Source organism: Sus scrofa, chromosome 7, assembly GCF_054392235.1.
Source record: "Sus scrofa isolate SSC_HxYL_T2T_F1_AM1 chromosome 7, Sscrofa_HxYL_maternal_Yorkshire_Landrace_v2.0, whole genome shotgun sequence".
Lineage (NCBI taxonomy): Eukaryota > Metazoa > Chordata > Mammalia > Artiodactyla > Suidae > Sus > Sus scrofa.
The window spans coordinates 91,329,781-91,343,523 of record NC_139389.1 but is presented as its reverse complement, the minus strand read 5'-3'; the positions used below and the strand labels follow the sequence as shown (position 1 = coordinate 91,343,523).

The 13,743-nt window shown below is 44.4% G+C and overlaps 1 protein-coding gene, 1 long non-coding RNA gene and 1 pseudogene across 5 annotated transcripts in view; 1 reads left to right on the top strand and 2 right to left on the bottom strand.

The window, feature by feature from the left end:
• Window positions 1-555, bottom strand: part of KATNBL1 (katanin regulatory subunit B1 like 1) — a 94,758-nt gene extending 94,203 nt beyond the window's left edge. For 3 of the 4 annotated variants that reach the window (XM_084966262.1, XM_021098029.2, XM_084966263.1), the window contains exon 1: window positions 338-479. The gene's annotated coding sequence lies outside the window, so the exon portion shown is untranslated. Of the gene's footprint in view, window positions 1-337 lie in introns of all 4 variants that reach the window. The other variant, NM_001190181.2, reaches the window with a different exon arrangement.
• Window positions 1-13,743, top strand: part of LOC146401763 (uncharacterized) — a 909,931-nt gene that overhangs the window by 33,387 nt on the left and 862,801 nt on the right. The gene's annotated exons all lie outside the window — the stretch shown is intronic.
• On the bottom strand, window positions 7,663-9,206 carry LOC100739618 (geranylgeranyl transferase type-2 subunit beta-like; annotated as a pseudogene).

Sequence of the window (13,743 nt, the reverse complement as noted above, 5' to 3'; positions counted from 1 at the left end):
CGCAGCGTCCTTCCCCCTCCCCGGGGTGCACCAGTCGGCTCCACCCGAGGATAAGTGACAGCAGGTTCCGTCCACGCCTCTCCCGGCGGACCCCTCGCCCACCCGGGTGGCCTCCAGCGCTCGCTGCGGCGACCGTCCTCGCCGCGGCCAGACAGGGGCTCCACCCGGACCTCGCCGCCCAGACCCCCGACCCGGGCGGCCCCGCCACGGGCCGGGGTAAGCGGAGGCCGCCGCGGGGCCTGCAGGTGGGGTAGGGCGCGGTCAGGCCCGAGGAGAAGCCCGGCCTCGGCAGGGCAGTTTCGGGCACGGGGCTGGCGCAGGCCAGGTTGTCACTTACCGGCGCCTCATGGTACCGCGGCGCCTCCGCGCAGCCCCGGCGCCAGCCGACTGCGCCCGGACTATCTCTCGGCTCCCGGCCGAGTCCCACTCAGGGCCATTCAAACGCGGCCGCGCGCGGGGCCCGCCGGGATAGCTCCCCCGAGGGCGTCTCGGAGGCTCCTCCCAGCGGGGCTCTCAGGTTGCGTAGGACTGGAGGGAGGGGAAAGAGGGCGCGGGGGCATAGTGCCCCCTGGCGGCCACGGGTACGCACGGCAGTCTTGCGGCAAGTACTGCTTTAGGGACTGAGGGTGGGTCAGAGTCAAAGAATAACTTTGCGCTAGTGCCAGTCTGGCGGGAGAGACTGTGCTTTAAGTGTTGTACATTAAGTGCAAACAATCTGCTATAAAAACATGGTGCAGGAGTTCCCTTCGTGGCACAGTGGTTAACGAATTCGACTAGGAACCATGAGGTTGCGGGTTCCATCCCTGGCCTTGCTCAGTGGGTTAACGATCCGGCGTTGCCATGAGCTGTGGTGTAGGTCTCAGACGCGGCTCGGATCTGGTGTTGCTGTGGCTTTGGCGTAGGCTGGCGGTTACAGCTTCGATTAGACCCCTAGCCTGGGAACCTCCATATGCCACGGGAGCGGCCCAAGAAAAGGCAAAAAGACCAAAAAAATAAAATAAAATAAATATGGTTCAGGGATGGAGCTTCCCTGGTGCCGCAGTGGAAATGAATCCGACTAGGAAGTGAGGTTGCCGGTCGATCTTTGGCCTCGCTCAGCGAGTTAAGGATCCTGCGTTGCTGTGAGCTGCAGTGTAGGTCGCAGACGCGGCTCCGAACTGGTGTTGCTGTGGCTGTGGCATAAGCTGGCGGCTACTGCTCCCATTGGACCCCTAGCCTGGGAACCTCCATATGCTGTGGGTGCGGCCCTAAAAAGACAAAAAAAAGGGAGAGGTTTATTCATCATTCCCGTTCAATTGCACTAAGGAACGTATTTAAAACAGACTCCAGAGCTTTGTGACCTTGTGCAAGTCATATAAACTCTTGTGTGCTTTGGTTTCCCCATCTTAAAATGGGGATGATAACAGTATTTGCTTCATAGATGATAGGATTACATGAGTTAATACATAGGAAATTCTTAGAGGAATGTGTCTGGCACATGGTAAGCTATATTTTTAGCTATTACTTTTTTAGTTCCTAATATATGCCAGACTCTGTACTGGACTCTTTTTTTTTTTTTTTTTTGGCTTTTGTCTTTTTGTTGTTGTTGCTATTTCTTGGGCCGCTCCCGCGACACATGGAGGTTCCCAGGCTAGGGGGTCGAATCGGAGCTGTAGCCACCGGCGTACGCCAGAGCCACAGCAACGCGGGATCCGAGCCGCGTCTGCAACCTACACCACAGCTCATGGCAACGCCGGATCGTTAACCCACTGAGCAAGGACAGGGACCGAACCCGCCACCTCATGATTCCTAGTCGGATTCGTTAACCACTGCGCCACGACGGGAACTCCTGTACTGGACTCTTAAGAACACAAATATGTATGAGGTAGACCCTGTCCCCAGGAAGCAGACTCAGTCACTTTGGGATGAGCTACACTAGCCTGTGAGATTAGGGTTGGATCTGTCCCTTATATGCTTTTAATTATCTTCATCTTAGTGCAGACAGAGTTTATCCATCTTCAAAGGCAAGCTACTGGTCAAGGTTAACCAAACTGTGTCAAGAACAAATTTGTCTTTGGTGAGACTCTCATCCCTTGGAGAAGACAATGGAGTAGTGCCTTTAATGGGGCAGTTTTTCACTGCAAGACTCTAATTCCTTGACTCATTTCCCTAAGCACACCTTTCAGAACTCCCCAGGGCTGCCTAAAGAGCAGGTCATTTAAGTTGGATTCAACATATTTTTGAGGGCCCACCATGTGCCAGGCTGACATTGTACCAGGCGGAGCTGACAGTGACTTGGACAAACAGGGAAAGAGATCATTCCAATACATTGTAGTGAATGAAATGAGAAAAATGTATATCCTAGAGGCCATGGGAGCTCAGACCAATGGGAGGCCTGGCATATAAACTAATCAGAACTAAAATATTATTAGGTCATAATAATAATGTATCCTCCCTTGTAAAAAGCTCCTTAAAACAAAAAAATTAAATGGTGAACATTTCAGGCACAGCTTTAGGTTGATGGGAGAAGTGTTTTTATGTCTTGCATAAGCATTGCCTCTGAGGGCCTCAAAGATTGTGCGAAGCACAAGCAGGCACATGCCCTGTTTTGGGCCATGCCTGGTAACAGGTGGGACTTTTGGGAGAGGCCAGCAGGGTGAGTGAGTAGGAGCAGGAGCCCTGGGTTCTTGGAGTGTGCAACATAGAACATTCCCTGAGTATGACTTCCACTAAGTGGGTGTGCACTTTTAAAGAAAACAAAAACTCAACGCATTGGTGAAGTCACTTCCTCTCAAGCTCCTTCTTCATCACTATCATCATGAACAGGAATTTCCTGATGACCCACTACACAAAAGACATTTGCTAGGCCCTTACCAGAAGAGGGTGAAAAGAGTGTAAGGAACAGATCTTAGCCTTAAGGAAGGCAGGGTGATGAGGTAAGACAAATAACGGAGTCCTAGGACTCAGGGAATCTGCTGTTAAGAAACAGAGGGATTGCAGCTAAACCAAGCCCTTAGGTTGTCTGAAGGCCATAGGAGAACCCTGACATTCTCATTTCTAGAGCTTCTTAGGGCAAGAGTCTAAGGCAGGTTGTCTCCAGACTCGGGTTCTGGGGTTTACACCAGTGATGAATGGCTCTGGCCAACATAGCTTAAGGTGAAAATAAAGAAATTTGCCTTCAGGGAGTTCCTGTCATTGGCTCAGTAGAAAACGAATCTGACTAGTATCCATGAGGATGCAGGTTCGATCCCTGGCCTCGCTCAGTGGGTTAAGGATCTGGCATTGCCATGAGCTGTGGTGCAGGCTGGGAGCTATGGCTCTGATTCAGCCCCTAGCTTGGGAACCTCTATATTCGGCCGTAAAAAGCAAAAAGCAAGAAAAAAAATTAAATTAAATTAACAGAAATTCGCCTTCAGGACTGCGACTTTTGAAATATATATCATGTTAGTGATGAAAATGCAGGTCAGTTTTCTTCAGTAATACTTTTCAGTCAATAAAGTTGAATTTTTTTTTCCTCTTAGTGTTCAAGTTTTTTTTGTTTGTTTGTTTGTTTTTTTTTTTTTTTTTTGGTCTTTTTGCCTTTTCTAGGGCTGCTCCTGCAGCATATGGAGGTTCCCAGGCTAGGGGTCTAACCAGAGTTGTAGCTGCTAAGCCTATACCAGAGCCACAGCAACATGGGATCCGAGCCACATCTGCAACCTACACCACAGCTCATGGCAATGCTGCATCCTTAACCCATTGAGCAAGGCCAGGAATCGAACCCACAACCTCATGGTTCTTAGTTGGATTTGTTAACCACTGCGCCATGACAGGAACTCCAAATGAATTTTTTAAAAAGTGCATTCCAGGAGTTTCCCAGTGATCGGTGTTGTCACTGCTGTGGCTCAGGTTGCTGCTGCGGCAAGAGTTACATCTCTGGCCTGAGAACTTCCACATGCCTTGGATGTGGCCAAAAAAAAAAGTACATTCCATACATATTTTGATTACTCCATACCACTAGTCCTAGTACACAGAAAGGTGGTCCCCCACTGCCCTCACAGTGGGCAGTCTCCGAAGGGGTTCACCCTCCTAGTCATTCTCTCAGTCCTTCCTTCTGACTACGTTAAACATCTTCCCATCTGAGCAAAAAGGCAACTGAGTTAGCCTTTCTGCTCTCCATTCCCCTCTTGCAGGGGTATAGACACCCTTCAGGGATGGTATGTAGAATGACTCTGAATACGAACACGCATGTAGGAAAAGAACTCTCATGCAAAGTTGTACGTATGCTTTTGAATGGAGAGTTGGGGGATGGGAGGGATCATGCACCTGAAAAGCTGGACAGGGGTTTGACAAGCAGGGTGTTCCAGACAAACAGGGGAAGTGCAAAATAAATTCTGTTGTCTATCTGGATTGGAGTGGAGGGGAGCAAGCTCTGGAGAGCGGCAGGAGCAAAGACTGTCACCTGACAGGTTGTGAAGATCTGAAATAATCAAGCAAAGGTGTTTGAGAAGGAAAAAAAATAGAAACCACTAAAAATCTATTTCTCAAAGACAATAAATACTGTTTCCATTTAAACATGTATTTTTTTCAGGTATTTTACTATACAAATGCAACTATATTAAAGAACAGAAAGGAGATAATATATTACTTATAATCTTATAAAATACTTTTTTGTGATAAGTATCATATCGTGTGTAGTCCATATTATGTAGGTCGATCCATGTAATTTTAATTGAAGTGCCAATTAATATAAAGAGTTCCCTGGTGGTCTAGTGGTTAAGACTCAGCACTTTCACTACTGCTGCCCTGATCTAGGAACTGAGATCCCATATAAAGCTGCTGCATACCATGGCCAAAAGGAAAAAAAAAATCTATGAAATAGCAATTAATATGAACACACATGATAATAAAAATGGCAGTTGAAACTCAGAAAAGGCATGGGCATTGAGCAGGGAGTGATAGAGTTAAATCAGGACTTTAGAAGGATTAATCTGTCACCAGGATGCAAGAGCCCTAGGAAGGGAGGATTGAACCTTAGCTATGAAAGTGTTGTGGTTCAGGCCGGAAACTGAGGGAACTATAGCATTTATTGTACTGATGCCATTTTCATCCACTCAGGCTGATACCAGGCCTGATAGAGGACAAGCCAGAAGAGACCTAAAAGAAAACAATAGCTCATCAACTCCCTAGCTAACTATATCCACTGCTCAACTCAGAGCCCTTGGAAAATTCCAGACAGCTGATTTTGGCAGAGCGAGAAGTTCATCCCTTTTTTTCTGCTCCTCCCTTCCCCGTCTTCCTGTGTAGACTGTGGAAGGAAAGAATGGCAGTAGGAAAAGTTACAGATAAGGCAGTAGCAGTGGAAATGGGAAAGTTCACTCCTAGTTTGCAAGATTCATGAATGTTTCTGATGCTTTCAAATATCACCACAGTATAGATTTCCTCCTTGGTGGTGGCAGCAGCAATTTTGGGGGGTTTTGTGGAGGGGGTGGAGGTGGGAGTGTGGGGACCGTGAATGATTGGGGATCCTCCTGTTAAGCCAGTTTGTTTCAGTTGCAGCTCTCTGTTATACTTTAACAGCTGGAAAGCAGCTGACCATATTTCTTATTTATAGATTTTCAAATCTGAACCCAGAGACCATATTTCCCTTCTCTCCCAAGTAGATTTCCTGCAATTAGGTACACTGTCACCAAGTGGAAGGTGGTAGGGGCGGCATGTGAGAGTGGAAAGAACACAAGCTTGGGGGCAAGGCTCGCCCCTTTCAGAAGGCTTACTGCCTTTGGGCCCTTCTACACCATTTTTACCTTAACTGCAGTTTTCTCAGGCAATGATGGGAAATAGGGTAAGCTACATAAAACACTTCAATAGTACACAGCAGGGTGATTGTGAGTCTGCAATACCCCCACCCCTAACTTCACCTGTTCAGTGATCTTTTTTTTTTTTCCCAAAATAGGGAACACAATTGGGTTAGCAGCGGCCCTGGAAAAGCAGTCTTGGAATTAGATGAGTTTTTTTTGGGGGGGGGGGATGGGATGGGAATGCTGAGGATACAGCCTCTCTGTGGTGCAGATGGCCTGGTAATCAGTACAAGGTAGCTGAAAACTATGATCATTCACAAGACAAGTTCAGTCATGCAGTTGCATAGGGGGTTTGATATTACTGGGGCCTCATAACAAACAGGCTTGGTGGGAGTTCAAGGACAGGGTGCAGGCAGGATGGAAATGAAATGGGAGGGACAGCAATCATCAGAAGTGGGATAATGTCCTTGGGAAGGGGACCTGAAAAGGCAAAGCTGGTCTGCAGCTTCAAGAGAGTAGAGCTGCAGGAAGATCACTAAGACTGAAGTCCATTTCTTGGAGCTGGACACAAGGCAAAATCATTCTATGCAGTAACACAAAATGAAGTCCAAACCTAAACTGGCCACCCAAGATTAGCTGTGTTCTTCAGAACACCCATTCAGCAAGATGTTGGTAGACTGAAAAAAGGGGAAGAGTTCTCTGGTGGCTCAGCAAGTTAAGGATCTGGTGTTGTCACTGCTGTGGTGTGAGCTCAATATCTGGCCCAGGAACTTCATGATGCAGGCTCAGTCAAAGAGAAAAAAAATAAAAGAAAAATGGGGAGGGGGAGTTTTTTTTTTTTTTTTTTTTTTTAAAAAAAACAGCTTTCTTAGTCACAGAAGTTTGGTAACTATTAGATTAAACACATATTTCTATACTGTAGCATTTCTCAGAGTCTTTAAAATACTAATAGTAGGAGTTCCCGTCGTGGCACAGTGGTTAACGAATCCGACTAGGAATCATGAGGTTGCGGGTTCGGTCCCTGTCCTTGCTCAGTGGGTTAACGATCCGGCGTTGCCGTGAGCTGTGGTGTAGGTCGCAGACGTGGCTCGGATCCCGCGTTGCTGTGGCTCTGGCGTAGGCTGATGGCTACAGCTCCGATTCGACCCCTAGCCTGGGAACCTCCATATGCCGCGGGAACGGCCCAAAGAAATAGCAAAAAGACAAAAAAAAAAAAAAATACTAATAGTAGTTGTGAATCTCTAAAAGAAAGATACAGGCAGTGCTGCTCAAACTGAGCTGAAACCTGAATTCTCTACAGGGGAGAGCAAGCATATTCTACAGGATTACTGTCACCTAGAAAGGATAGCAGGACTAATTCCAGTCCTGGGAAACTGAGTATGGCTCCAGTTGCAGGCTGGGTAAGGAGGAGTGTGGGAACTGGGGGGGCAGCATGGGGTTGCCTCACAATCTTGGCCAGGGCTAGATGAAAGCAACAGAACCTGAACATCTGGCAGAAGTATCAGAGGGTTTTATTTTTTTCATCTTTTAATTCATATGGGGCTCATCAATTCTTATCAGTTAACATTCTCATTGACAGACAAATTTACATTAACTGTAGTTATATACAACATATCAAAGGACTACACGGGAAAATCAGGTATAACACAAGGCTTCATCAGCTAAAGAGTTCATCTAAGTTTGCTGCTACAGAGACATACAAAATAACAAATATACTGAAGCATTAACAAAACAATATACTCAGAATAACAGCATTCTGATGGAAAGATGCAGCTACAACAAAGGTCTGTAATTCACAATATGTGTAATTATATAACTTATTACAATTAACACAATTCATATACAAAATATTAACATAGCTGATAGTCATGACTGAACCAATGTCAGAATTTCTTCTCTATTCATGCAATGCAGTTATCCCATGATATCCATTATGGTCAGACCCCAATGACACGGTAGTCATTAAGTTTGTTAAGCACTTCAAATACCAGCATGTCAAGATGGCAAAACTACACCAAGCAACTTTTTGCATCAAGGGATCTAATCTAGCTTACCAGTTCAAGCTCAACATTCACTCTGAAGTATTTCTTCAGGCATGCAAAAACAGGACTAACAGGTTTAAGCTGTTCTTCTCCAGAAAGTGACAATCCAGAAATTCGAATTAGAGTATGAACAGGATCCATTCTCCTGGTCTATCTGCAAATCCTCCCGTTTCTTCATCTTGACAAACTAGATGAAACTGTGCACTTTCTATTAATCCTATGAAGACTTCCAACTATCTTTAAGGAAGCCAGCATCCACCATGAAGAGCTCACAGCTAGGAACTTCTCTGGCCATCCACTGAGTCCACCTGATAGAAGCTGTCATTCACAAAGCCATCAACCAAGTAAATCAGAATTTACTTGATGCAACTGACTAGTAATAGCCAGACAGCCTGTACAACAATAGGTCTGCCCACCAGAGGATTCAGAACTTGGCCCACAACCAAATCCACCATTGAAGTTCATACACGATAAAACAAATTCACTTGACTTTTCCATCTTAAGAGAAACAAACTTCCCCAAGAGAGTCAAAGCTGCCACTGCACAAATAGAATCTTGAATCAATTTTTCCCTAAATATCTCCAGCAAAAGAGCAATCTTCTTGCTGTAGACTCTGAGCATATTCCACAGTTTTATTTATGTTAATAGTGTTAATACTATCACAGAGAATAAGAATCTGGACATCACTAAGAATGCACAAAAGTTGTGGCATAGTGGTTAACAAATCTGACTAGGAACCATGAGGTTGCGGGTTCGATCCCTGGCCTTGCTCAGTGGGTTAACAATCCGGGGTTGCCGTGAGCTGTGGTGTAGGTCCCAGACACGGCTCGGATCCCGCGTTGCTGTGGCTGTGGCATAGGTTGGCAGCTACAGCTCCAATTAGACCCCTAGCCTGGGAACCACCATATGCTGTGGGAGCAGCCCTAGGAAAGGCAAAAAGACAAAACAAAAAACAAAAAACCCAAAACAAAGTTTAGGATCATGTCCAATAATAGCACTTATTCCATCACCCTCATGTTGATGTGACTTAATGTCAGAATTTTTTCTCCATTCATGCTATGTAGTTGTCCCATGAGATCCATTATGGTCAAATCCCAATAGATGCCACTCATTCTCAAATACTCAGACAAACAGTATTCATAATCATCTTTCTTTGAGCCATAGGATTTGATGTAATCTGTGTGCTTCTTTGGTAATAGGGTGTCAGATGTACCTGACATGATAATAACATGATTTTGTGGTGTGACTGTGTCTGAGAGTGAAAAGAGCATAGGGTTTTTGCTTTTGTTTTTTTAATTTTTTAAATTTTATGGCTTCACCCACAGCACATAGAAGTTCCTGGACCAGGAATTGAATCCAAGCCATAGCTGCTACCTATGCCACATCCTTTAACCCACTGCCCCAGGCAGGGGACTGAACCTGCACCTCTGCGGACTGGAGCTGCTTCAGTCGGGTTCTTAATCTACTGCACCAATAGCGGGAACTCTAAGGGAGGTTTTTTCTTTTTCAACTGAAAGATTTAACAATAGTTTTTTCTTTGCCTTTTATAAAAATACATGGTCCTTCATGGAATAGAACGTTACAAAACATGTTAAATAAGCCAAAACAGGAGTTCCCGTCGTGGCGCAGCAGAAAGGTGCGGCCGTAAAAGGACAAAAGAAAAAAAAAAAAAAAAAAGCCAAAATATAAATCAAAAAAGTCTGAGGGCCTAAATCAAAATGTCCATGAAAATTATTATTATCACAGGATTTGCTGATATCTTCTTTCTCACTTATTTGGGTTTTCCATTTTATATAATAAATGTCTTTTTTTTTTTTTTTTGTCTTTTCTAGAGCCACACCCATGGCATATGGAGCGTCCCAGGCTAGGGGTCTAATTGGAGCTATAGCTACTGGCCTACGCCACAGACACAGCAACACGGGATCTGAGCCAAGTCTGCAACCTACACCACAGCTCGCGGCAACGCAGGATCCCTAACCCACTGAGCAAGACCAGGGATCAAACCCACAACCTCATGGTTCCTAGTCGGATTCGTTAACCACTGAGCCATGATGGGAACTCCAATAAATGTCTTTCTTTTATAATTAAAGTAATTTTAAAAAATCACTTTACTAAAAGAACCAATCACAGCAATTAGAAAATTAAAACTTTTAGTGGAAATTTTTTAAAGTTTAGGATTTGATTTGGCAGCTTTGGCAATATTATTCAAGTATTACTTATTATTTCCCAGGTAAGCTAACACTGGTTAGCTTAATTCACTTGAATGGAACCTCTTTAGAAAGAAATAAAGTAACAGAAACTAGGTGGCTTAAAACAGAAATACCGTCTTTCATAGTCTAGAGGCTGAGAAACCAAAATCAGGGTGTTGGCGGGGCATGATCTTCCTGCAGGCTCTAGGAAAATACACTTCCTTGCGTCTTCCTAGCTTCTGCTGGTTTTGGCAGTTGTTGGCTTGTAGCTGCATTACTTCATTCTGCTTCCACAGAGACAGACTTGTCCCTTGTGCATATATGGGCCCTCTCCTCCTGTGAGGACACCAGTTGTAGGATTTAGGAGACACACTCTAATCCAGCATTACCTTGTCTTCACTAATTACATCTACAAAGATCCAATTTCCAACTGAGGTCACATTCTGAGGTTCCAGGTGGATGCAAATTCGGGAAGGACACTATTTAATTCACTCTAAGGCTAGAAATAATTTAGTCCCCAAACCATTACAAGTATGAATCAGCACATTTAGGAGGGCCTGTTTGAAACTATTAACATTTTAACTGTATAATCTCTGTGTTAAGTGACCCAAACTGTCTGACTCACATACAGAACTGTGTTGACAAAGTAACCTGGGATGTTCACAGTAACTTTTTTTTTTTTTTTTGTAATAGTGACAAATGGGAACAACCTAAATGACTATCAGTTAAGGACTGGTTAACTAAATTATCATACATCCACGTCATGTATACTCTGTAGCCTTTAAAAAGAATGAAGTAGATCTAAGTGACAGTCGTGGGAGACATCCAAGCTGGATTAAGTGAAAAGACAAGTGGGTGGATAGTGTTTAGCATGCTTTCATTTACATAATAAACTCTTGCAAGTTAAACAAGCCTACATTTATTGTTTGAGGGATGACTTTATCTTTCAAAAGCACTTCAATAAGCACAAAAGGTATTTATTGTTCTCCTTCAATTCTTCTACATCACACTTCATCCCTTTATTAGTCTGCTTGGGCTACCATAACAAAATACCACACACTGAGTGGCTTTTTTTTTTTTTTTAATTTAGGGCCGCACCTGTGGCATACAGAAGTTCCCAGGCTGGGGATTGAATCAGAGCTGCTGCTACCAGCCTATACCACAGCCATAGCAACATGGGATTCAAGCCGAGTCTGCAATCTACACCACAATTCAGGGCAATGCCAGATCCTCAATCCCACTGATCGAGGCCAGGGACTGAACCTGTGTCCTCATGGACACCAGTTGGGTTCGTTACCACTGAGCCACAATGGGAACTCCTAGAGTGGGTGGCTTTAAAAACTGAAATGGGGAGTTCCCGTTGTGGCTCAGTGGTTAATGAATTCGACTAGGAACCATGAGGTTTCGGGTTCGATCCCTGGCCTTGTTCAGTGGGTTAAGGATCTGGCATTGCCGTGAACTGTAGTGTAGGTCACAGACGCAGCTCGGATCCCACGTTGCTGTGGCTCTGGTGTAGGCTGGCAGCTACAGCTCCAATTTGACCCCTAGCCTAGGAACCTCCATGTGCTGTGGGAGGGGCCCAAGAAATGGCAAAAAGACAAAAACAAAACATTCCCGTCGTGGCGCAGTGGTTAACGAATCCGACTAGGAACCATGATATTGCGGTTCGATCCCTGTCCTTGCTCAGTGGGTTAATGATCCGGCGTTGCCGTGAGCTGTGGTGTAGGCCGCAGACGCGGTTCGGATCTTGCGTTGCTGTGGGTCTGGTGTAGGCTGGCGGCTACAGCTCCAATTTGACCCCTAGCCTGGGAACCTCCATGTGCTGCAGGAGAGGCCCAAGAAATGGCAAAAAGACAAAAAACAAACAAACAAAAAAACCCCCAAAAAACTGAAATGAGTTTTCTTACAGTTCTGGAGGCTGGGAAATCCAAGTACAAAGTGCAGGCTTGACTCAGCTCCTGGTGAGAGCTCTCTTCCTGGCTTGCAGACAGCCACCTTCTTACTGTGTCCTCATGTGACAGAATGAAACAGTAAGCTTTCTAGGGTCTCTTATAAGGACACTAATCTCCGTATGAAAGCCTACTGCATGACCCCAACTAATCTTAATTACCCCTCAGAGGCCACAACTCCAAATATATTGGGAGTTAGGGCTTCAACATGTGAATTTTGGGAGATACAAACATTCAGTCCATAACAATCCTTCCAAAAAACTCAGGTTCTATATCTGAACCAATTTAGGGTTTTTAAAATTAGCACATAGGAAAAAATGCCATAAAGGACCTGGACTGATCCTTCAGAGTTTTGACATAGAGACAGTTTAGCCCACTTCCAAGACAGTTGAAATTAATCACCAGAATGAATCCAGAGTAACCAAGCTTGAAGAAACACGTTAGGCCATCAGTGATATATCATTATGACTCATTCTATAGTTGTCATCCTTATCCTTTAATGGGATCTGTGGGAATGGCAATCCTCCCAGCTTCCTAAGCAAGTGCTGGAGGGAAGTGCTATAATGGAACCTGTTAAAATATGAATTGCACAACAGTCCTCCTTAAGTGAACAAAGGTAATTGCTAATGAAGAATAGTATTACCAACCAACATCTTCTAACAGCACCCTGCTGACAGGGGCATTTCACACTATAGCGCCCGCCATGAACTGGAAACTAAAAAATCTGTAATCTGCATAGAAATGATGCTGAAATCTAACAAGAATTAGTAAGGTAGGTGCTGACCAAAAAAGTGTTTTTTTTCCCACTGAAGGGTTTGAAAATGCAGACAAAATAGAGGAAAAAGTTTCTTCTTGTTGGAGTCCCTGTCATGGCGCAGTGGTTAACGAATCTAGAACCATGAGGCTGTGGGTTCAATCCCTGGCCTTGCTCAGTGGGTTAAGGATCCGGTGTTGCTGTGACCTGTGGTGTAGGTTACAGACGTGGCTTGGATCCTGAGTTACTGTGGCTCTGGCACAGGCCAGTGGCTACAGCTCCGATTAGACCCCTAGCCTGGGAACCTCCATATGCTGTGGGAAGTGGCCCTAGAAAAAGCAAAAAGACAAAAAAAAAAAAAAAAAAAAGTTTCTTCTTGTTAAGACCCCATTACTGACACATAATAAATTGGACCATGAATGGTGCAATGGTACAGTGGCCCTTTTCAGAAGGTGATAATGATAGTGAAGTCACATAAATAACTGGAGATAGCAATGTAAACCCATTTCATTGAAGCTGCCAAAAGGCCTAGGAGCTTTTAGAGCACACTAGGGGAACTGGTTGGACCAGTGAAGATGGCCAAATTATTATTATTACTATTACTATTATTATTAGTGAGGAGACACTGTAAAATGGCATGTACTAAAACCCTAAGACATAGCCATTAAACGTTTTTTTTCCTTTAGAGGGATCTGTTCTTGCAAATCTGGTTGTGTGAATAGAAAACTTTTTTCAAATTTCTGTCCAAAAGCAACAGTTGTAAAGGGAACGGCATAAAATATTAGAATAGCTTCTTAGACTGCTGAAGAGGTTTGAGCAGGAGGGGCAGACACAAAAACAAATACCAAAACTGTGTAGGCAGCACAAATTATAAGTCAAACAAGGCAACTCATATAGCTTGGTTACGGTTTGCCTTCTGGCGTTTGTTTTTTTTTTTTTTTTTTTTTTAGATCATATTTGTTCAAAGGTACAAAGGGAAGTTTAACACAATTTCAGTATTCCTATTATTTTCTAATTCAAGTTCATCCCAGTGGGAGGCATATAAGAAGGCTC